A 24,516-nucleotide genomic window follows, 5' to 3' on the forward strand; every position below is an offset into this window, starting at 1 on the left:
AATGACTATTTTTTAAATATTTTTAGTGAAAATTTCATTGCAGTATCTCTACTGGTTCAAAAGTTATAACAAAGTGGCACACAATTTTCCAATCCAGACCACTGTGCGTCAGTGATTTAAATTTTGAACAAAATATGTTTATATTCCTTGGAGTTTCCACTGTAAAATGAGCCCTTCAAAAGAAATGGAGGTATAAAAATTGGCGTCACAAGGAGCTGGCAACGGACGCTGTATACGACTAAATAACCCCATTTACACCTCGGGAATAATATTAGCAACCAGTCTTCACCAACGATGCCTTTTTAAGTGAAAGGTAAGAACCCTGGAACAGACATTTTCTAACGTAAGGATCGACAGCGTCGGTCCTGAAATTACATATTTCATTCACGTAGTGAAAAAACATTTTAGATTTGTCTATGTCCAACAAGTGATCCAATACACTGCCTCGTAAGTACGAGCGATAGCGGAACAGCAGTGGGTTAGGATACGATACCGTTACCGCCCACTACATACTACGCAATTGTAGGGGATGGCGGCAAGACGCCAACACGCATGGATTCGAACTGGTGACATTGTACTTGGTGTAAGCCTGAGAAGAAGGTTCCCAGGCAGGATTACGGTGACGTGTCTAGGTGCGAATGCGCGGACGATTGGATCAGAGTGGAGGAGGCAGAACTCGTTTCACATGCATTTTCGGCTGTATTGAAATACTTATTACAGCGGTCACACATACTACGCAGCGTGCGCCATCGAAGTCAACACATTGAGACTACGGGCGCGCGGCTGGGGTCGGGCTAGGCAGACCCAGGCAGACCCAACCCGGTAGACTCGATTTCTTTCAGTGCCGTTCCCGGGGCTGTTCTCTACAGGGAGATTTATGACAGGTCATTACTATTGAGCTGGAAGTCGACACTTCCTCGACCAACACGTTTTGACTGTAATTTTCAAATCACTCGACGAAGTCGAGCCACTCTCGGGCCGCTTGATATGTCACGAATAGACTGCGGATCTTTATGCATTTATAGCAAACTTGAGTAGATGAAATTGATAGTTGTTGGAAAATTTTTTAAATTGAAGATGTCAATATATGATTTCTCCTCTATTAAAATCATTAAGGGAAGAGATGACATTCAATTTAGTTTCTATTTCCTGTAATCGACGCTGACATTTTTTATTTTGCATAAAGATACGCAGTCTATCCGTGACACACTATCAGGTGGCCCGGTGGCCCGAGAGTGGCTCGACTTCGTCGAGCGCGTTCAGACGTCAGACAGAAGCGGTCAAGTTCGTGCGAACGCAGAATTGAATCTCGAGTAGCGCGAAAACTCGCTCGCCCGAACTTGTCCGATTCTTTCCGAACCCGCCCGACGAGATCGAGACACTCCCGGGCAGCTCGAAACCCCTTGGCAGCCCGATGCACTCGGGTAGCTTGAAACGCGCTCGAGTCGAAAATTATAAATTTCAACACTCTACACCTACCGAACCTTAAAAGTAACTGGTAAATGTTTCTTTGTATGAAAGTGATGAGATTGATTTTATTTAGACTTTATGCAGCTCTCCTTGTAATATGTTAATGTATTAGCTCGTTCGGAAAGTCATTTCGTTTTCTCCTTTGCTGAAGAAACAATTCAATTCAATTTGATTTCTATTTCTTGCAATCGATATAGTAAATTTTTATTTTGCAGAAAGATCCGCAGTCTATCCGTGACACACCATCGGGTGGCCCGGTGGCCCGAGAGTGGCTCGCCTTCGTCGAGCGCGTTCAGACGTCAGACAGAAGCGGACAAGTTCGTGCGAACGCAGAATTGAATCTCGAGTAGCGCGAAAACTCGCTCGCCCGAACTTGTCCGATTCTTTCCGAACCCGCCCGACGAGATCGAGACACTCCCGGGCAGCGCGATGCACTCGGGTAGCTGGAAACGCGCTCGAGCCGAAAATTATAAATTAAGTTTCTTTTCCCTTCTACGACACATTTTTTTTTGCACGAAGACGTTTCAACCCTCTACAGCTACCGAACCTTAAAAGTAACTGGTAAATGTTTCTTTGTATGAAAATGATGAGATTGATTTTATTTAGACTTTATGCAGCTCTCCTATTGTAATATGTTAATGTATTAGCTCGTTCGGAAAGTCATTTCGTTTTCTCCTTTGCTGAAGAAATAATTCAATTCAATTTAGTTTCTATTTCCTGTAATCGACGCTGACATTTTTTATTTTGCAGAAAGATCCGCAGTCTAGTAATGACAAACGGAAGCATTGCCATCCCTACACGATAAACAAAATTACTTTCCGAACGACCTGATAGTATGTAGTATGTAATTTAAATAAAAATATTAATTTTTGTCAGTAAAAAGAAAGACTGCTGCTGCTGCTGCTACACATTTGTACAATAGACATTTACTTTACCGACATCTTAATGTGGAAGATCCACATCAGCGCGACCAGCTCTGTATCACCTTACCGGGGCGAGAGACCCCCTGCTCCCTAGTACAAGGCCTGTACGCGCCTGTATGGCGCTGCGTACGGCATTCGAAACATTGGCGCGACTGTGTTGCCCTCTTACGGTGAGGCAAAATCCCCCACCGTTTTCCGTGCAGCCTCGCGGCAGCAGGGATCCAAAACGCGACATTGCTGCCCGGTGCAGCCCTGGTTGTCTGGGGTGATTCACGCAATTGTTACAAGTCATAACTCGGTTATTATTGCATTTACAAAAAAATGCAAAAGGAGAAAGATAAATGGTTCGAAGAAAACTACATCTGTAGGTCTTTAACTTTTTTTGGATGCAGCAGTGCATGTGCAATTAACAATTGCATCATTTCTTTATATAGAAATGCATATTGTTTTTTACACAGATCGATTCTTCTGTTCATTCTACGTAAAAAATGATTGGGGTACACATGGCAAAAAATTATTAGATCTCGAGATATTTTCAAAAAATGTCTTTATTGAAGAAGATGCTCAAACGCTTCTCCATTACATTCTAATATTCTATATTAGTTATTTTGTTTTCTGGTTCGAAAAAAACGTCGACGTTACAAACTTGAAAGGGTGGTTTCTCAAGATAAAAGTCTGCTCTATCGCGTGGTATAGTTCGATTTTCCGCTGGACCCTAATTTTTTGAGATAAATTGAAAAATACCCTCAAAAATTGGTGCAAAAGTAGTGTCTCTCCGTCTTTAATCATTGTTTAAACATGTTTAAACAATCATAATGTATTAATATGGATATCACTGTATTCGGGAAAGTCTACAGAATCTTTTGCTGTAAAGAACAATTCAATATCTTTTATAATAACCACAATATTTGTTTAAAGTTGAAAAATATGTTTTTTTTCAAAGCCATGTTTTTCAAAAACTGTGCGTATAGGAGAAAAATTAAGGACAGATTCGGAATCAGCGCAAAAAACTCTATAAGAAGGACCCAACAGTATATTGAAAACAAATTTGGTGTTGGACAGTGTAATCGGTTCTCCAGAACCGTTAGGCCTGTTGCACAGTCGAGCGCAATTTTCCGGTCTCAAATACGTTCTAAAATTCTAAAAAAAATGTTACATATTTTGGATCCTAAGACGCATTTTATAGAATTTTTTCAGATTTTTTGGTTGCAAACTGTAGTCGTAAACAATGAAAAACCCCCAAAAATCGGAAAAATGCAGATTTCTAGAAAATATGAAAACATGCTATTCTACTGTTTGGTTCCTTGATAAAGTACTACAGCAGGCAGTGTCGTCAAGTTTTTTCAGATTTTTTTTATTGTGGGACATCATTGTCAAAATTTTTTCGACGTTTCTGCTGTGAGGAGGAAAGTTATACTTATTGATTTTACCGCGAGTGTATATTAAGTAATTTTTAACGTTATTACATTTTACATTATTATTACATGTTATTATACATTACAAAACGCAATTGTTTGACCTAAGAAATGCGATTTAATAGAAAGAAGAATTGTGTTCTGTGCGATATATGTACATACTGTGACTCGCAAAAATTTTCGGACGCTCTAAAAATGATAACTTCTTTAATATTGTACTATACGATTTGAACTTTTTGGGAAGCTAGAACAATTAGTTTAGTACAGGATGTGAAAATAATTTTTTCAAAAATAGCAACTGATCGGAATTGTAGAAAAAATGAGAGACACTTGGGGAAACTAAAACACCTGGCAGAAGACTGTGAAGGGGTAGAAAAAATTAACATAAGAATAGAAAAGATAGTACAGGAGAAAAGAGTGGGAGAAATTGTAGAATGGGTTAGGAGTATAGAGAAAAAAGGAAAGAATTAATCACAAGAGATAATCAAGAGAGAGGCGGGATTAGCGGGGAGACATTGGGATTGGGATAGATCAACATAGACAATAAGGTATTTGATGTGGCATGCGATATAGATGGATGGGTGGAGGAACGGATGAATGGATAAATAGAGGGATGAATGGCTTCGAGAATTATAATCCAAGTCCAATTTCTGGGCCACGAGGCTGAAATAAATAAATAAATACGTATTTACTTACTTACTAAAAGTTGCATTTTACAACATCTTTATATGGGCCTACATTGAAAATTTAAAAAATACGTTTTATAGATATGTGTCAATTAAACATATTCTGAAAATTTCGTCAAAATCGGTCAACGTTGCAATAAGCTACGAACGTTTTAATATAAAATAATAATTCTTAAAAAATATTGTGTTATTTTACATCGATATACCCGACCCGACCCGTATCATGTTACAATGTTTCACTCCACTCCGCGGCAACCGAAGCCCTCGAGCTTCACTTCCCTTTTTTCCGTTCGTCATCATAGAATAGTGTTTCCTGAAAATAATGTCTCTGGCCAGACTCGAGTTTTCGACATTTATAGCAAGCTTGCTATAATCGTATTTTATTTGTCAAAATTTAGTTTTTCATTTAAAATATTTTGTTGTTAAAACTCATCAATAGTTTTAAATAGTACTTGAAATATTTAAAATGATACTGAAATATTGGAATATTACAATTTGGAATGAAGGTTCTAGCCGGACGAGGTAGTCCTTCGAATTATTAAAACAGCCGTTGCGCCATTCAATTTTCGGTCAATTTTTCCTATTTACTTGCATTAATTTAATCATATAACTGCATTTAATTGAAATTGATATTTGAGATTTTTTCCCGATTTTTTGGTTCAAAATGTTAATTACACAAACTGAAAAACACGCAAAAATTAGACAAATGCAGATTTTTTAGAGAAACTGAAAAATAGCATTGATCATATTTTTAGACTAGCAACATACCAGAACTTTTTTAACGACAGCGCGTAAACGACAAAGAGGGACTTTTCAATGACTCCAAGAAAAATGAAAAACTTAATGACTCCGAGAAAAATAAAGAACTTAATGACTCTGAAGAAAATGAAAAATTGAATGACTCCAAGAAAAATGGAAACTTCAATGACTCTATGAAAAAACTTGACGACACTGAAGAAAATGAAAAATTTAATAACTCCAAGAAAAATGGAAAACTTAATGACTCCGAGAAAAATAAAGAACTTACTGACTCTGAGGAAAATGAAAAATTTAATAACTCTCAGTTAATAAGCTGTCTTCAATGCCTCTTAAAAATGCAATTAATCATGTAGGGATTGATCAGGTTGTAGCAGACCTGTACAGCGGGCTCAGTACAGCTCTGCTACTAACGCGAAGACTCGCGTATTGCCGAAGCACGCCGAACAATCCCGACCGAAACCGAACCCGCAACGCGCGATGTCACGCCTCGAAACCAGGCGCGACATATCGCTACGCACCTTCCCGCGCTTTCGCGCCTCGAGACAGACGCCGCGTAACGCACCGCAACCCGCGCACCCCGCAGTAATCACCGAATTTGCCTATAAAAGGCAGCGCGGAAGGCGTCACGCTCTCTTTCCGAGTCCAGCAGGCGAGCCGCTTGGTCGACTGGAACCCTGGTAAGCGCCTTACCCTGACGAGCCGTCAAGACCCTGATCCCGACCGTTCCTGTTCCCCGTGCAACGCGCCGTTGTATCCCCGTCCGTTCAACGTGCCGTCGAACGAATCTTCCGTTTAACTTCGCGCCGAAGTTCCCGTCGCCGTCTCCACGTGCCGTCGAGACACCTTTTGCAACGCGCCGTTGTATCCTCGCCCGTTCCACGTGCCGTCGAACGAATCCGTTAACTTCGCGCCGAAGTTCCTGTCGCCGTCTCCACGTGCCGTCGAGACACCTCTTGCAACGCGCCGTTGTATCCTCGCCCGTTCAACGTGCCGTCGAACGAATCCGTTTAACTTCGCGCCGAAGCTCCCGTCGCCGTCTCCACGAGCCGTCGAGACATCTTTTGCAACGCGCCGTTGTATCCTCGTCCGTTCAACGTGCCGTCGAACGAATCCGTTAACTTCGCGCCGAAGTTCCCGTCACCGTTCCCCCGAACCGTCCTGACCGATTCCGAATACCTGTTGCCGCGAGCCGCCGGTTCCCGTATCCGAGTAAGTCGACGAGCCGTCGCGGAAAATCCGTACCTGCCGCGACGAGCCGTTTTCCGTCGTCGACCGACAGATCCGCGAACCGCGAATCCGCGCGCGTGCACCCGCGAACGCTATCAGCAATCTTCGCGAACCGCGGCCCTGTGAGACGTAAAAGTTACGTCGCGTGTTCTGTTTATTTCATACCTCGCCCGAACTACCGTCTCCCGTCCGCTTCCCTCGCCGCGAACCCTGGCTCGGCGAGCCATTCAGCAACGAGGGAGAGATCCGGTTGTGACGAGAATTCGGACTCGTTACATGGCGCCCGAACAGGGACCTTAAAAGTGTCGCGAACAAAACACGCGACAGTGCCGACCGAAAAACCACGTGGCGCGACGCGAGTTTCGAGGTTAACCGGGCACGTGGTCTCGGAGGTTAATTCACCGCGGAAAACACGCGAGCCGCGAGTTCCAGTGTCGCCAACCGAAGACCGACAGTGAAGACAGTGCCGCGCGCGCCATCTAGCTACGCGGGGTGGAACCAACGACCGCGCGTAGTACCGCGGAACAACGAGGACGGACCGCTAGTGCCAAAAGACCGAATCGTGCGCGAAGTGACAGGGGATCGCGCCGCCATCTAGCGGCGACCCCCCAGAAATTCTACACGAGGACCACCGCCGAATGAGACGGATCCGGCTGACGAAGGAACAGCTGATTACCGAGCTACAACGTAGTGACCTGCCTACAAACGGAACCGCAGAGGAACTCCGCCAGCGATTAACCGACTACATACAGCAGCACTTCGAAATGACGGAACCAAGGGACGGAGTGAGCACCAGGAACATGGCGGCCGCCAGCGAGAAAGTGACAGCTGACAAGGCTGCCAGCGAGAAGGTAACCACGGCCAAGAGCGCCACCGAGACGGCTAATACAGCCAAGATTGTCGAAAGAACCGTCGTTGAAAAGATGGATCCGTACCGAAACATCGACCGAATCCGCAAATCCGACAACATCACCGATGGGAAGGACCCACTGTCCTTCCTGGAACGGATGGCCGAGCTCCAGGAGACGTACGATCTCACCGACGCCGACCTGTTACGTGGAGTCCCCGAGTTACTACGCGGACCGGCCCAGATCTGGTACCGAAACAGTAGGGCCGAGATTCGATCGTGGGAAGAGTTCTGCGACGAATTCACGCAGGTATTCGCGTCCAACCGCTCGCGGTTCCAACGGGAGAACGAGGCTCGCATGCGTCGACAACGCGCCAACGAGCCCTTCCACGAGTTCATGAGCTCGATCATCATGCTCATGCGACGCGCACACATGGACGACCACCACCGCACGGACCTACTCTTCGAGAACATGCGGCCAGAATATAGGAGGCTCATCTACCGATCGGATGTGAAGAGTGCCCGAGACCTCCTGGCGCGCGTCCAACAAATAGAACAGGAAGACGCCGAAGAAAGTCCCGCCGAACGAAAGATCGCGTCTCGCGCCGTGCCGGTCAGCGCCGCGGAAGCCACCGAACCGAACAGTGCCGTCACCGAACCGAGCGAGGCGCGACCCACGCGACTCAGCACTGCGCCAGAAGTCGCCCGCGCCGGACAAACCGAAGGCCAATATCACCCGACGACACACTGCTGGCGATGCAAGCAACGCGGGCACCAGCGGTTCGAGTGTCGGAACATTTATCGAAAGTTTTGCTCTCGGTGCGGCCGCGACGACGTATTGACCCGCGATTGCCACCCTCCGGGAAACGGACCGCGGGGCCCGACATCGCCGAGCCGGCGCCAATAAATTCGGGCCCGTCAATCCGTTACACGCCGCGACCCCTTCTGCCAATCGTCATGCTGGGGCGAGAAATTGATGCCATGCTGGACACAGGAGCCCAGCTTTCGTGCATCAATGCAGAAGTATTGGAGTGGGCCCGGGGAAGAGGGGTCCGAACCGCCAAAGGTCATCAACGGATCTGCCTCGCCGACGGATCGGAAATGCACCCGTCCGGCACCATCCGTTTAACATTCCGCGTGGGACACGTCAACCACACCGAAGACTTCACCGTATTACCGAAGATGGGCCCACCCGTGCTGCTCGGGATCCAGGCCATCGCCGCGCTCCGTTTGACCGTCCAACCGCCCCCCGAGGTAGCCGACTGGGCCGCGAACTGTCTGGCCGAACCCTGCCTCCAAATGGGACTCCGGAACATGAAGGAGGACGAACGCGAGCCGTTCCAAAAATTTTTGGAGCAGGAATTGGCGAAATTTGCCTCCACGGCCGGACGCACCACGCTAGTGCACCACCGGATAAAGTTGCTCAACGAGACACCGCTCAAGCAACGATACCGGCCCCGCAATCCGGTGATGCAAGCCGTGATCGACGAAGAGGTCGACAAAATGCTGCGAGACGGAGTCATCGAGCGATCCAGCAGCCCGTGGAGCTCGCCAGTGGTCGTCGTCAAGAAGAAAGACGGCAAGCCACGCTTCTGCGTCGACTTCCGCCGCCTGAACGACCGTTCCGAGAAGGACGCATACCCGCTGCCACATATCCAGGCCACCCTCGACAAATTGCGGGGGGCCAAGTTCTTGACAACATTGGACTTAAAGAACGGATATTGGCAGGTTCCGTTAGAAGCAGCCAGTCGACCACTCACCGCCTTCACCGTACCCGGAAGAGGCCTGTTTCAATTCACGGTGATGCCGTTCGGCCTCCACTCGGCACCCGCCACGTTCCAGCGACTCCTGGACCAAATCATCGGCCCGGAGATGGAGCCGAACGCATTTGCGTATCTCGACGACATCATCATCGTCAGCCGGGGCCTCAGCGAACACCGTCGCCACCTACGCGAGGTTTTTCGCCGCCTCCGCGCCGCCGGCCTACGTCTCAATCCAGAGAAATGCAGATTCTGCGTCGACAGCCTCCGCTATCTCGGCCACATCGTAGATCAGCAAGGAATCCGGACCGACCCCGAGAAGACGAGTGCAATAGCACAGCTGGCGGCTCCGAAGACGATTCGAGATGTTCGACGATTTCACGGCATGGCTGCATGGTATCGGCGATTCGTGCCGAATTTCGCCGAGATCATGGAACCCCTGACGAGGCTCACCAGGAAAAATGCCAAGTGGAGGTGGACCGAGGAAGAAGAAACTGCGTTCCGGACAATGAAGGAAAAGCTTGTGACCGCGCCGGTTCTCGCTTGTCCGGATTTCTCACAGCCGTTCACGCTCCAGACGGATGCCAGTGACAGCGGCCTGGGAATCGTGCTCACGCAGGGCCCAGAGGACGATGAGCACGTCATTGCCTACGCCAGCCACACGCTGAGCACCACCGAGCGGAAGTACAGCGCCACAGAAAAGGAGTGCCTCGCCGTCGTATGGGGAATACGGAAAATGAAGGCATACCTCGAAGGCTACCACTTCACCGTAGTCACCGATCATCAGGCACTCCGATGGCTCCGTCAAATCGAGAACCCGACAGGACGTCTGGCAAGATGGGCACTCGAACTGCAGCAGTATGACTTTGACGTCCGATACAGGCCCGGAAAGTTGAACCATGTGGCGGACGCGCTGTCCCGTAACGCACCCACGGTGGGCGTTAACCTGCTCCGACCGAAACAGCGCCCCGACACATGGTATCAGAAGAAATTCGAGGCCGTCCAGAGCAATCCGTTGTCCGTCACCGACTTCCGAATCCAGGACGGAAAGCTGCAACGCCACGTACTGCATCAGCTCGATTATAACGAGCCCGAGCCGGGAAACGCCTGGAAGATCTGCGTGCCCACCGACGAACGAGAAGGATTACTCCAGAAATATCACGACGACCCCACCGCCGGACATCTGGGGGTCGCGAAGACCATCGTTCGACTAGCACAACGATTCTACTGGCCCGGAATGTTTCGGGAAACCGCCCGATACGTTCGCAGCTGTGCCAGCTGCCAGCGGTACAAGTCACCGCCGCAGCAACCCGCGGGGCATCTCCATGCCAATCCAGGCACCAGACCATGGCACACGGTGTCCATCGACCTCGTCGGACCACTGCCAAGGTCACGCCAAGGGAACATCTGGCTGCTGGTCGCCCTCGACCGCTTCACCAAGTGGGTGGAGCTTGTACCGCTCCGAAAGGCCACCAGCTCCGACGTCGCCGCCGCAATCCAGAGGGAAGTCATTCTCCGTCACGGGGCCCCTGAGGTGGCCATCACCGACAACGGTCGCCAGTTCATCGGGGGACCGCTCACCGCCCTGCTTGAGGCCGCCGGAACTATCCACCGGAGGACACCGCCGTACTCGCCCCACTGCAACCCGGTTGAACGAGCCAATAGAGTCGTAAAAACGATGCTCGCTCAATACACCGGCGCCCGGCACAACCAGTGGGACGAGAAGATCGAAGAAGCCCGATTTGCCATCAACACCGCCTGGCATGAGTCGACCGGGTACAGTCCGGCGTACCTCAACCAAGGAAGAGAACTCCGCACACCGGGACAATCGTCGACCGAAGATCCGAATGAGGCGCCTAAACAACGTTGGAAGAACCTCCAGGACGCGCAGGAGCTCGCGAAAGTGCACTTAGCACGTGCATTCGGACGGCAAGCAAAGTACTACGACCTCCGACACCGCGACTGGCGCCCAGCCGTCGGAGACCGCGTCTGGAAACGCGAACATACGCTGTCGGACAAAGCTGCCGGAGTCAACGCGAAGCTCGCGCCAAAATACAGCGGCCCGTACACCGTCGGAAAAATCGTGTCTCCAGTCATTGTCGATTTACGGGGCGATAACCGAAAGTGGACACGCCACATCCATGTCCAGGATTTAAAACCTGCGGTGGAACCGAACTCCGAAACGCGAGCCGCGACCCATGCTGGGATGGATACGGAACCAAGCAGCCCCTCTCCACCACCCCCCGACCCCGCCAACGTACCAGCCCCTCGTCGCCGAGGCCGACCCCGTAAAATAACCCAGAGCATTTCTTTTCTTGATTCCTGGCAGGCATTAGAAACGAAGCAGCAAAACAGCATGGAGCCCTGGGTCCAGGAATTAGCAGACCTGCTGGAGGAGCCGAACACCGACGAGAGGCCCCGAACGCCGACGTTCCAGCTGCCAGATTTGGAGGCCTCACCGGTCGAGCCGACCGGGGACACCACAACTACCACAGTGCCGGCACCACCGACGGCTGGACAACACACGGCCGAGCCAACCGTCGAGCAGCCAGGGCGCGTCGAGTTGGCAGCCCAACCAGCCGCAGCACAACCTCCGAGGCCAGCGGGACCGTCGCCTTATCGCCGTAGCGGCCCGCGAGTACGGTCCGTACGACCGGTAACGTGGCTCCCGGCCCTGCTCAAGCGCAAGGCCGAACTGGAAGAGGCCGCGAAGAAACGCAGCCCTGCTATCACCAGTCCGCCGACCACCGTCCCTGGACCATCGGGTAATACCGAGCACACCACTGTGGGGCCATTCGACCCGGTTCCGTGCTCGGGGAGACCGACCGAGCCTGCCGCCTGGTGGGACAGCGTGGTGGCGCCGCCAATCAAGTCGGGTCGCCAGAGGACGAAGGGGCCACGCCAGGGGCGACTAACGGCGCCCCAAGGCGCCAAACAATTACTCCTCGTGGACCTGACCGGACCAGACGCCACGGTTCCTGCACCTCCGGTAACGAAGAAACCGGCACCAAGGACGGCGGCACCACGACCGCCAGTCACCGTGTCTGGGGTGGGTCGCGCCGACGCACCACCAGGACCGTCAGTGGCCGTCAAAGCCACCCCTCCGAAGCTGTCAACACCGCGGAGACCTGAGGCGCCGCGACAGCAGCAACCCATACAGGCTTGGACGGAGCAACCAGGCAACGGAGGCCGACCAGAACCTTCCGGGGAACGCCTCCCCGGCGCACCACCGTCCTTGCCGTACGATGGGAAATCCGTACCCGGTGCCACCGCGTGGTACCAGCTGCCGACGGGCCGCCGAGTGGAAGTACCCGAGTACTACGTGAAAACGGGGCAGTACCGGGCATCCACCCCGGAAGAGAGGTGGATCCTCTTCTTTAAGAAGAACGGCCACCTGCGACGGTGTAAGCGACGGGATGCCATCGCACCAAATTAGAGATCGCGCGCCGCGATCGCCCTCAACCGCGTTTTGTTTTCCTATCTAGTTCTAGTTCCGCGTAATTTAGCGTGCAGATATTTATACGTAACCGGTTTAACTCGGTTATTTTGTTACACATAGGCTAGACTAGTTACAGTATTACTAATACTATTTTTATACACGTATACACAAATAGTTCATAAGCACCGTATAGTATTAACCGAGTACAAATACGCGAGCACGAGAGGGCCATCCGGTCCGACCGGAACCGGCATTTCTTCTTATTTTTTTTCTTTTTCTCTCTCGTCTCATGCTCAACCGACCGACCTTGTTTTCACGCGCGCAAGCTGCAAGAATAGTTTCTTTTTCATTTTTCCTATTTTCTTCTCGCCGCCGCAATCGAGTCATAAGACTGACAGCCACGCCCGAGCCGGGTTGGCACGATTTTTGTTAACGACTGATAGACATAAGAATAAGATTTTGTGATACCTAGTTAAGAGGTTTATGCAATACCAAAGTTTATAAGCCGGGTGAGAACCTCCGCTTAGGAGCCCAATAAACGTGCCGTTTATCCCGGATTTCTGTGTGTATTGTCTAACCGGACCCCGTACCCTACGTTACGACTGCGCTAGCTTGTAAGGATATACTATGTAATTCTGCTTCTTTTCAATAAAAGGTCTCACTGCCGCTCGTTCGTCGCCCCGAAGAGGGAGGGGGGTGTAGCAGACCTGTACAGCGGGCTCAGTACAGCTCTGCTACTAACGCGAAGACTCGCGTATTGCCGAAGCACGCCGAACAATCCCGACCGAAACCGAACCCGCAACGCGCGATGTCACGCCTCGAAACCAGGCGCGACATATCGCTACGCACCTTCCCGCGCTTTCGCGCCTCGAGACAGACGCCGCGTAACGCACCGCAACCCGCGCACCCCGCAGTAATCACCGAATTTGCCTATAAAAGGCAGCGCGGAAGGCGTCACGCTCTCTTTCCGAGTCCAGCAGGCGAGCCGCTTGGTCGACTGGAACCCTGGTAAGCGCCTTACCCTGACGAGCCGTCAAGACCCTGATCCCGACCGTTCCTGTTCCCCGTGCAACGCGCCGTTGTATCCCCGTCCGTTCAACGTGCCGTCGAACGAATCTTCCGTTTAACTTCGCGCCGAAGTTCCCGTCGCCGTCTCCACGTGCCGTCGAGACACCTTTTGCAACGCGCCGTTGTATCCTCGCCCGTTCCACGTGCCGTCGAACGAATCCGTTAACTTCGCGCCGAAGTTCCTGTCGCCGTCTCCACGTGCCGTCGAGACACCTCTTGCAACGCGCCGTTGTATCCTCGCCCGTTCAACGTGCCGTCGAACGAATCCGTTTAACTTCGCGCCGAAGCTCCCGTCGCCGTCTCCACGAGCCGTCGAGACATCTTTTGCAACGCGCCGTTGTATCCTCGTCCGTTCAACGTGCCGTCGAACGAATCCGTTAACTTCGCGCCGAAGTTCCCGTCACCGTTCCCCCGAACCGTCCTGACCGATTCCGAATACCTGTTGCCGCGAGCCGCCGGTTCCCGTATCCGAGTAAGTCGACGAGCCGTCGCGGAAAATCCGTACCTGCCGCGACGAGCCGTTTTCCGTCGTCGACCGACAGATCCGCGAACCGCGAATCCGCGCGCGTGCACCCGCGAACGCTATCAGCAATCTTCGCGAACCGCGGCCCTGTGAGACGTAAAAGTTACGTCGCGTGTTCTGTTTATTTCATACCTCGCCCGAACTACCGTCTCCCGTCCGCTTCCCTCGCCGCGAACCCTGGCTCGGCGAGCCATTCAGCAACGAGGGAGAGATCCGGTTGTGACGAGAATTCGGACTCGTTACAAGGTGTTTCTCGCTATATTAAAAAATATTTACAAATCCTTTGACAAATTCTGCTTTGTGGCGTCAGGATACTGCTTTCCATCACAGTTTGTATAGTATACATATATTATTTCTCCTCTTTGTTTCTAGATAAAATTTTATTATGATCCTCCATTAGTTTAACGCCCCGTTCAGCGGTATCATTGACCACCTTCAGTCCATGTTTCAGTCAGACTACTTATTATTCATAATAACTTCTTTTTCCGATATTAGAACTATTCTTACCACGTTTTTATTAGCTCGCTTTCTTGTTCTTTTGTAGATTGGATCGTATTAATGAATTTATTTATATGTAATATCTCTGCCAGTTATGTATATATGAAAAAACTCTTCAAACAAAAGTTGTAGTATATAAGGAGGTGGATATAGTATCAAAGGAAAAAAATTTTTTCGAAGTCATTATTTAAAGTTTTCAAGGTCACGGATGTTTTTTCTATCAACAACTGTTTATGCTATATATGGATTCTTAAAGAGAAAAAAGACAAATTCAACGATATATCATAACGTCTATTTATGTCAAGATTTAAAAAATTCCCATTTTCCATTAAAAACTCATTTTCCCATTATTCAAACGGCCCCAAAATTTTTCCAGACCATTTTCTCAACATTTGTCACAATTCTGGTTTACGGGACCAAAAAAATTTCATGGTCGAAAAATAAGGTCCACCCTAATGTTGCATATACGTAAATTACGAGAAGCAGTAAAGAGTGCTTAACGTCGAAGAAGAAAATCCAGGTAACTAAAACTTAATATGTACTACATTCCACGTTATTAGAATAATTGTAGTTTAATTATGATACATTTTATATCAACATTTTTTATTTACACCTGCTAGAAACGCCACTGTCTCGGAAGGAAATGGACATTCGAGAGAAGCAATGAAATTAGAGCATCATTGCGAAAAAAGATGAGTTTGCAATAACCTCAATATACATTTTATGAAATTCTATTATAATTATAGTTATGACTGTATTTTTTAATAAATAAACTTGTGTATGCTAGTATAAAATCAATTTATATATATTACCCAACCAGCACACATCGTCTCATAGATGTCTGTTTCATGTCGTCGTCCCGTCTGAACGTCTATGTCCCAAAGATACGTCTTCTAGTCGTCAAAAAGATGTCTTTATGGAGACGTTGTTTTCACAGCAGAGGGTGAACGTCTTTCAGCTGTCTCATTTCAGTCGTAAAAGCAACGTCTCCATAAAGGATATCTTTTTGGCGACTGAGAGACATTTTCCGGAGACGTTGTTTTTCCTACGCCGCCGGTAAAGAGTGGGGTGGAGTAGGGGGATACAGCTTCTAAGGAAGAACTTTTTTCTGTACACTTTTTCGAAAAAAGAGCTCTGCATGCTAATCCGCAATAATACAGAGAGTATTTCAACGCAAAGAGCATTTGGAAAAAGTGTACAGAAAAAAAGTTCTTCCATAAAAACGTACACTTTTGTTGTTTACAAAGTTCCAAGAGCCAAATTGCAAAAAAGGGCTCTGTACGGGACCCCGCAATAATGCAGAGAATATTTCAACACAAAGAGCATAAAAAAATATTGCTTCTTCGCGACATGCGGCTTACCCGCGTGATCGAAAAAATTAAGCTGTTTCATATATTCTCTGTCAGTGCTTTCCTGCGAGAAACATATCTGCTTCTCTGTCTTCGTAGTTCACCCCGAGTGGCGCTGTTGAAGTTACTATTTCTGGTCCGGCGCACATGGTCGACACCCCCTGGTCGGTTTAGAGAAGTGTCTAATTGTATTAGTGTATTGTAATAGTGATAATTTATCCGACGAGTGTATATTTACAAAAGTAAGTACTTCCATTGCTGTTATTTGTTACCGTCAGTGTTTTTTGCTGATGCCCTTCCGCTATATTCGAAGTTTACTATTGGGTTGGCAAGAAAGTCAAAGAAAGTATTTACTTTCGGTATTGTAAGGGGGTAGACTGCTTTTTCCAGGATTGCAAGGGTGCGGGATTGCAATTGATTGCAATCCTGGAAACGAGTCTACCGCCCTAATGTGTAAATAAGTGTGAAGTCAAAAAATGAACAAAAATTGGTCATATTTCCATTCCTTCATTCTATTTGCTATTTTTCTAAATATATTCTCTAATTAATTATATTTACGTCGTAATTACATATATGTTTAAATTAGTCTCTAAATTTTACCATACTTTTCAATTCTTAGAATATATACACACAAATGGAGATGCCTACAAATACATGGACCGTTGTCCAATTTTTGGCGGACGGAACGGTAGAAGCAGTGCCAAATAGTTGGCTGGAAGGCGACAAATGTTATTGGCCACCGGTACACAAATCAAAATTGAGCAACGCAATCCAACAATGTGAACTGCCTCAACCTTCGTGGGAGTACTTTTCTGTAAAGATCTTCAAAAACAGTACCTTTGGTAAGTTAAAGTAGTTACACACCATACATGTACAATTAAAATAATAATTATATAATGCTTCTAGACGACTACACGAAGGCTAGAAGAAAAGCAAAGGAGGCCGAAGAGACCAGCGACTTGTTTAATAAATACACTTAAAATTATACTGACATTTATCTTTCATTTTCATTAAATTAGCAGAATGTGATATGCTACATAACAATTTTTTATTTTAGGCAGCAGAAGTGCACAATACGGGGGGCACAACAGCTACAACTTCGCCAGGAAAGTCTAGGTATCATTATGACTGACGTGCTGGCATGGCGGTCTGCTATAGCTGATTGGGCCGAAAGGGCAAAAAACCGTTTGCAAATTATCGAACGGCCAGCCTTGTTATATGTAATTATCACCCTTATTTTAATATTATTATTATAATGATTATTCATGTGCAAATTAATAAACAAAGATATTCTTATTCAAGGTGCAGCGGAGAAAGCCAAAGTGGACGGCAGCCGCAAGAAACATGAACAAAGCGAGTGTGACCAAGTGATTTTAATTTCAATATATCTGTGGTTATCAGGAAGAACGCCGCATGTCACATATACTTTCACTTTCGATCGCTAATACTTTGACATAGGAGGTTGGTTAAATTGCATTGTTGTCTGAGCCTTCCAAACGTGTTTCCATGACTTTTTTTCTGGTAAATATGTACAGTAGCGGACAAAAGTGTAAGACCGCTCTAAAGAAGACGATAACTTTTTTAATATTTTACTATACGATTTGAACTTTTTTGGGAAACTAGAGCAATTAGTTTACTAAAGGACGCGAAAAGAAATTTTTTCAAAAATTGCAATTGATCGGAATTGTTGAAAAAATACTAAAAGTTGATTGTTTATTTAAACATATCCTGAAAATTTCGTCAAAATCGGTCGACGTTGCAATGAGCTACAAACGTTTAAAGATGGTAAAAATTGCAGATTTTCGGCAATAAATCGTGAAAATCTGCAATTTCTACCATCTTTAAACGTTTGTAGCTCATTGCAACGTCGACCGATTTTTACGAAATTTTCAGGATATGTTTGATTGACACAGATCTACACAAAACGTGTTTTTTAAATTTTCAATATAGGCCCACATAAAATAATTAAAAAATCAACTTTTAGTATTTTTTCAACAATTCCGATCAATTGCAATTTTTGAAAAAATTTCTTTTCACATCCTTTAGTAAACTAATTGCTCTAGCTTCCCAAAAAAGTTCAAATCGTATAGTACAATATTAAAAAAGTTATCGTCTTCTTTAGAGCGGTCTTAAACTTTTGTCCGCTACTGTAAATCCTATACTCTAAAGTCTAAAGCTCAATGAATGCATAAACTCGAATTTTTGAAATTGTGACATGCGGCGTTTTTCCTTACAACTACAGACATTATCAGTAATATTTTATTTTCACTTTTATATTTTATTTTAATTTTTATATTTTTTAATTTTAGTATACAGGGTGAGGCGCCAGAAACAGGCCCCCTGAATAAGCATTAATCAGATGTTAGTAGCTTTTTTGTAGATGGACGCGTAAAGGACATGTGAAGGTCAACTTAATTTTTTTAAATGGAATGAGGTATTTTTTAATACATCAATTATGCAGCTGGACATTCATTATAAAAAAGTACTAACCTATGTATGTCGAAAAATTAGTAGTTCAGGGGATATTTCAATTTAAATAACTCTAAAATACCATTACTGTCGTACTAAGACGTTAATGTTTACTTACTTATGTAACGTCTTAGTACGACAGTAATGGTATTTTAGAGTTATTTAAATTGAAATATCTCCTGAACTATTAACTTTTCGACATACATAGGTCCAGCTGCATCATTGATGTATTAAAAAATACCTCATTCCATTTAAAAAGATTAAGTTGACCTTCACATGTCCTTTACGCGTCCACCTGTAAAAAAATAATACACTACATAATGTACCCCTTCAGACCATGCAACTTCTGTATACAAAACTTTTTCGTGCAACGCATACTTTGGAAGTTATTATAGGTGTGCAAGTTGCGTGGACCACCCTGTATACTGATTCTGATGTTTCAACTGTATATTTTATTCAATTTTTATATTTTAATTTAAGTGTATTAATTTTAATGTTTTAAGTGCGTGATATTGTATTTTAATTTTAATACTTTATTTCTAATATATTAATTCTAATGTTTTAAGTGCGTGATATTTTATTCTGAATGTAGTATTTTATTTTACGCATACTTTGGAAGTTATTTATTGGTGTGCAAGTTGCGTGGACCACCCTGTATACTGATTCTGATGTTTCAACTGTATATTTTATTTCAATTTTTATATTTTAATTTAAGTGTATTAATTTTAATGTTTTAAGTGCGTGATATTGTATTTTAATTTTAATACTTTATTTCTAATATATTAATTCTAATGTTTTAAGTGCGTGATATTTTATTCTGAATGTAGTATTTTATTTTACGCATACTTTGGAAGTTATTTATTGGTGTGCAAGTTGCGTGGACCACCCTGTATACTGATTCTGATGTTTCAACTGTATATTTCATTTCAATTTTTATATTTTAATTTAAGTATATTAATTTTAATGTTTTAAGTGCGTGATATTGTATTTTAATTTTAATACTTTATTTCTAATATATATTAGAATTTAATATATTAATTTTAATGTTTTATATATATTATTTTATATATTTTTTTATTTTATAAATAGTACATATATTATTATAATAAACTATTTGTTCGTTTACTTTAAACTATTATCGTAAATTGATTTTTCCCTCCCACTCCCTTTTCGCATAAATACGTCTCTCTAACAAGCTCAAGAGACTTCTGAAAGTCGCCTAAAAGATGCCCGACAGAGTCGTGGAACATGTCTCTACAATGCCTGAAACACGACTAACAGTCATTCTCAAGACCACTTTAAGACAGGCAACTTTGTAACAAACGACCTTCCGGAGCCCTTGTAGAGACTTTCCGGAGACATTCGCAGACATCTTTCAGACATTTGAATGTCTAGCGGCAGACATCTTTCTGCTATCTTTGAGCTGTATCTGTGCTGGTTGGGTATACAATTTATTTTATTATTTGTTTGACAACTAATAAATCTACAAATTGTTTCATAAACTATATAAAAAATACTTCCTGCATTTTCGTATTCTCCAATCAGTCCAAATAAATACCATCAACCTGTTCTCGATCATATACCAATTTTTATTAATGCAATTATGACAGTAACAAAACGTTTCTATTTAAAATGAATACATATTTTGAACATAGTTTTTACATTTTTAATTTTTTGGAAGGTTAAAAAATGTAATTAAAAAAGTAATGAAAAATAAAAATTAAAAAAAAATCCCCGCTGCACGGGGACTCGAATGCTAGCTCCAGATTGCGATTCATACGCTCGACGGCTCGACAGCCGAATTTCAGTTTCGCTTCCGCCGTAAAGCAATAGAACATGGCAACATGGCAAGTGCTAAAAATAGATTGTGGCTGGCATAAGCGCACAAGCAGCGCACACGGATATAGTAAAGGTACGTTGGTGAGTGTAGCGCGCGGGCGCGTTGCTAACACGATACAGTGTTTTCTGCACCGACGAAATGCCGTCGGTGGCCTCTGGTGGCCTCCTGTTTCTCACTCCAGTCAGAATATATCCTAGAGGGCGTAAGAGAAATATTCGAGCGACACAGATTGTCACAGATGTCGTCAGATGTGCTAACAGTAAAGTGGGTTCTGTTTCTTGCTAAAGATGATGTAGGTTCTGTTCCATGCTAAAGATGATGTAGGAGCTGTTCCAGGCTAAACATGATGTGGAGACAAAAGCGGCACGGCCAAAACTCGGGCGTGAGCACTCTCATATACTCTCTGTATATATATATATATATATATATATATATATATATATATATATATATATAATAAATATTATAATTTTTTATTATTACTATGCTTTATTATTGGACGAACACCTAAATATCTCTTCAGGTTATTGTGATGCAAAAAATATTTGTTACGTAATGTGCACGGTGTGCCAGATATTTGGTCCATTGACACCATGCACATTACGTAACAAATATTTTTTGCATCACAATAACCTGAAGAGATATTTAGGTGTTCGTATTTAAACGGAACACCCTGTATATTGTGATTATTACACGTTGTTGCCTCTGCTTCCCAAAACTTGTGGCCCGTAGCATGTTCTGGCATAGGTGGGATACCTAAAAAATACAAAGAAAATCAGTAATGTACAATATATGCAAGTGTGTTGAATGGCATAATTAGATATACGTACCACGTGAAAAATTAGAGGTCTTCCTCTTCCCCGGTTGCCGCAGCTTCCTTCTCCTCCTTCCCTGGATAGCACATTATATTTATCCTCCGTTCTGTAATTAGATTTTCAATTACACAGTGAGTAAAGGTGAGTATTTAATCTTCTTCGCTTATTGCTCATCTCAACGAATTTTCTAATTTCTGGTGCTACAATTACAAAAGGTCTTCTGACGTTTTTCATCAACTAATATACCTAACTGATTCAAACATTGCAATGATATTTATAAAAAATCGATTAAAGTTGAACTACAAACAAAAGAATGTACTACCAGAAATAAAAAAATTCGATGATGAGAAGCAAGTGAAGAAGATTAAATACTTGCCTTACTGAATTGGTTTAAGCCATCATTTTGCCGATTTAGAATATTGCTAAGCTAATTCTAATCTGAATGGGCCAAAGCTGAATTGTGTTGGATTTGTTTAAAGTGATAAATGATAATAATGATAATGAAAAGAGAGTGATAAAGTGATAAAGAAACAAACAATTTACTATTTTGGACTCTACAGTGAAGTGAACATACTCGCCCCGTAGCACCTCATACGTGATGGCAAATGGCACTGTCGCGTGGTGTGCCGACAAGCGTTCTCACGCTTTTTCACGCGCAGATTTTGGGAGACATTTGAGCAAAATGAAACCGATTAACCAATATAAATATGTACAAATACCTTCCGTTCTTCCTGCCTTCCACGTAGTGCACGTAATCCAAGTAATCCACGTAATCACATAATCCAAGCAAGTCAATCTAATAAATAGTCAAATAGTCAAATGCCGCAACGCAGACCGCACTCGCGAGTGTAACGTGTAACCACAGAGCGAAGTTATGTAAATATATATCTGTGACTGTGTCAAGAAAAACGCTGCATGTCACAATTTCAAAAAATTTCAGTTTATGCATTTATTGAACTTTATAGTGTAGAATTAGGTATTTACCAGAAAAAACGTCACGAAAATCAATTCAAAAGGCTCGAAAATATAATACAATTTATAACCAATGTCCTTGTCAAAGCATTAGTGATCAAAACTTTAAACGACAATATCTCGAAAGTGAAAGTACAATGTGACATGCGGCAGCGTCCTCCTGACAACCACAGATATTACGACCGAGCTAAGCGAACGAGAACTTGCGAACTGTTGAGAGTTGAGAGAATAACTGAAAACTGCTGAAAACTGAACGGCAGTTTCCCCTTTCCTGACGTATCGTCGTATCCGTGAGCGGTGTCGACCGCGCTTGCCCGTGTTGGTGCATGTTCGATTGCACGCGCGCTACACACAAACGTACCTCTACCATGTCCGTGTGACTACCTGCTCGACTGATCGACGCCGACGCGTTCCTTCGATTTTCACGTTGCCGAAGTTTCGGAAGCATGAGGCGAAAAGTCGGAATCTGGAGACGGCGCGCATTTGAATCTCGGGCACAGCACGCGGCGCGACGCACATTTTGCTATAACTTTTGATCTAAAAGAAATATCGAAGAGAAATTAGGCCTAATTTTTTTTGAAAAATCGGTTTTAACGATGTAAAAAGAAATATATTTTGTATTTTTTAAATAATGTTTTCGTTGATTCTTAAGGTATAGCCGGAAAAGATGGTCAGAAGTATCCAACCAAATTTGTTTTTAGTCACGTCATGTTCAACAGAAAATTATGAAAAAATTCATGAATATTCAAAATCGATTTTTAAACAAATCGGAAAACATAAAATTGCCGATTTTATGTATATACATACATCAAAGTCTTCAGTTGACCACATTTATATTATTACGTTAGTTGTGTCTCATCCTGATTATTAATGTGTATTTTTTCAGATTTTTCGGATTACGGAAACATGTTTTAAAAAATTGAAAACCTCCAAAAATTCCAAGAAAATGCATGTTTTGTATTGAAGTGTTAGAGACTCCAGTTTTATAAGAATTCAGTACTTGGATATTATTGAAGCAACCGTTCTTAATTTTTTTATAATTTTTTAGAGGTTGGGTAGTCGTTAACAAAACAAGTACATATATACGGCTGGGAATCTTCTGGCCCCGAATCGAATCCCGCATCTATAATCGTTTTGTTCGGTAAATACTTATTGCTTCGAGTTTTAATGAAAAGTTTAACCAAAAACATTTTTTAATTGTCTACATTTATTTTCAACTTAAAGAATTGATGCAGTTCGCGCTGTCGACTTTCGCTGTCCACTTTTTGTAATTGAAAAAAAAGAAACACAATTTAAGTTATGATTGCAAAGTGCAGAATGGTTTCGAGGTATTCGAAAATACCGCTACAGGTGGTCCCCTGTGTATCTATATCTTCGAGTAACTAATTACAAATTTTGTATCTATTATTCGTGATCCGAAATTTGTATCTAGGAGAAAAATTAAGGGCAAATTCGGAATCAGCGCAAAAAACTCTATAAGAATCATCCAACAGTAATTGTTGAAGAAATTTGGTGTTGCGGAGACTGTAAATCAAATGGAAAACTTTCTTCCAGCAGATCTATTAATGGGTCTATTAACTTTTTTCAGTGTAACATTTTGTTTATTTTCTCGTTTCTTTGTTATAATAAATGGAAGCTTATGTTAATTTGTTGTTCTTCATTCTTTAATAAGCCCCTTTTAATTTCCCATCAGTTTCAACTCCATAAAGTAATAGTTTTCTGTAAAATCCGTATCAATGCCTCCGGATCGAAACCTTTCTGCCAGGGGTTGTATTAATTCGAGTAACTGTAACTTTTTTAATGTTGGACTATATGGATTTGGACTTTTCGTGAGAAGTTGGAGAAATTAGTTTACTGCACGATGTGAAAAGATATGTAGTGGACATGGCGCGTTGGAAAGAGGGACTTTCCGGACGCGGAAATTTCATCCTTCTCAAGTGCGCGCTGTGGACGGTTGCATTGAGGGTTCGGTCGTAAAAGTGACGATTACCAGAACCCTGACTCAACCGTTGCAATGTCCTTGGCAGCGACGACTTTGAATTGTTTTGGGGAAGGAAACTTTCTCCTTACTCCAGTGATGCCAGAATCGGGGACGCGAGGACGCTTCCCCTCCAGCACAGGTTCCCCCTCTCTGACGGACCGTCCTCGCCGTAGCTTCTGCTGCGCACGCGCTACACACGAACGTACTTCTACTCTGCCCGTGTGAGTGCATGCTCGATTGCACGCGCGCTACACACCAAGCGTACCTCTACCATGTCCGTGTGACTACCTGCTCGACCGAACGCGTCGGCGACGCGTTCCTTCGATTTTCACCAATTTTCATGTTGCCGAAGTTTCGGAAGCACGAGTCGGAAAGTCGGGATCTGGAGACGGCGCGCATTTGATTCCCGGGACGGCGCGGCGCGGCGCGGTGCACATTTTGCTATAACTTTTCATCTAAAAAAGATATCGAAGCG

The 24,516-nt window shown here is 44.6% G+C and overlaps 2 long non-coding RNA genes across 3 annotated transcripts in view; one reads left to right on the forward strand and one right to left on the reverse strand.

Moving 5' to 3' along the window:
* Positions 1–22,352, reverse strand: part of LOC143211088 (uncharacterized) — a 50,500-nt gene extending 28,148 nt beyond the window's left edge. The window contains exons 1-4 of one of the 2 annotated variants that reach the window (XR_013009390.1): positions 21,808–22,292; positions 21,104–21,194; positions 20,967–21,029; positions 18,862–20,676 (exon numbers count right to left, since the gene is read on the reverse strand). This is a non-coding gene — a long non-coding RNA (uncharacterized LOC143211088). Of the gene's footprint in view, positions 1–18,861; positions 20,677–20,966; positions 21,030–21,103; positions 21,195–21,807 lie in introns of those variants that run through there. The other variant, XR_013009391.1, reaches the window with a different exon arrangement.
* LOC143211087 (uncharacterized) lies at positions 16,053–17,175 on the forward strand. The gene is made up of 3 exons (XR_013009389.1): positions 16,053–16,206; positions 16,584–16,806; positions 16,871–17,175. It is a non-coding gene; the product is annotated as an uncharacterized LOC143211087 (long non-coding RNA).
* Positions 22,353–24,516: the final 2,164 nt, after the last annotated feature.

Source organism: Lasioglossum baleicum, chromosome 8 (genome assembly GCF_051020765.1).
Source record: "Lasioglossum baleicum chromosome 8, iyLasBale1, whole genome shotgun sequence".
Lineage (NCBI taxonomy): Eukaryota > Metazoa > Arthropoda > Insecta > Hymenoptera > Halictidae > Lasioglossum > Lasioglossum baleicum.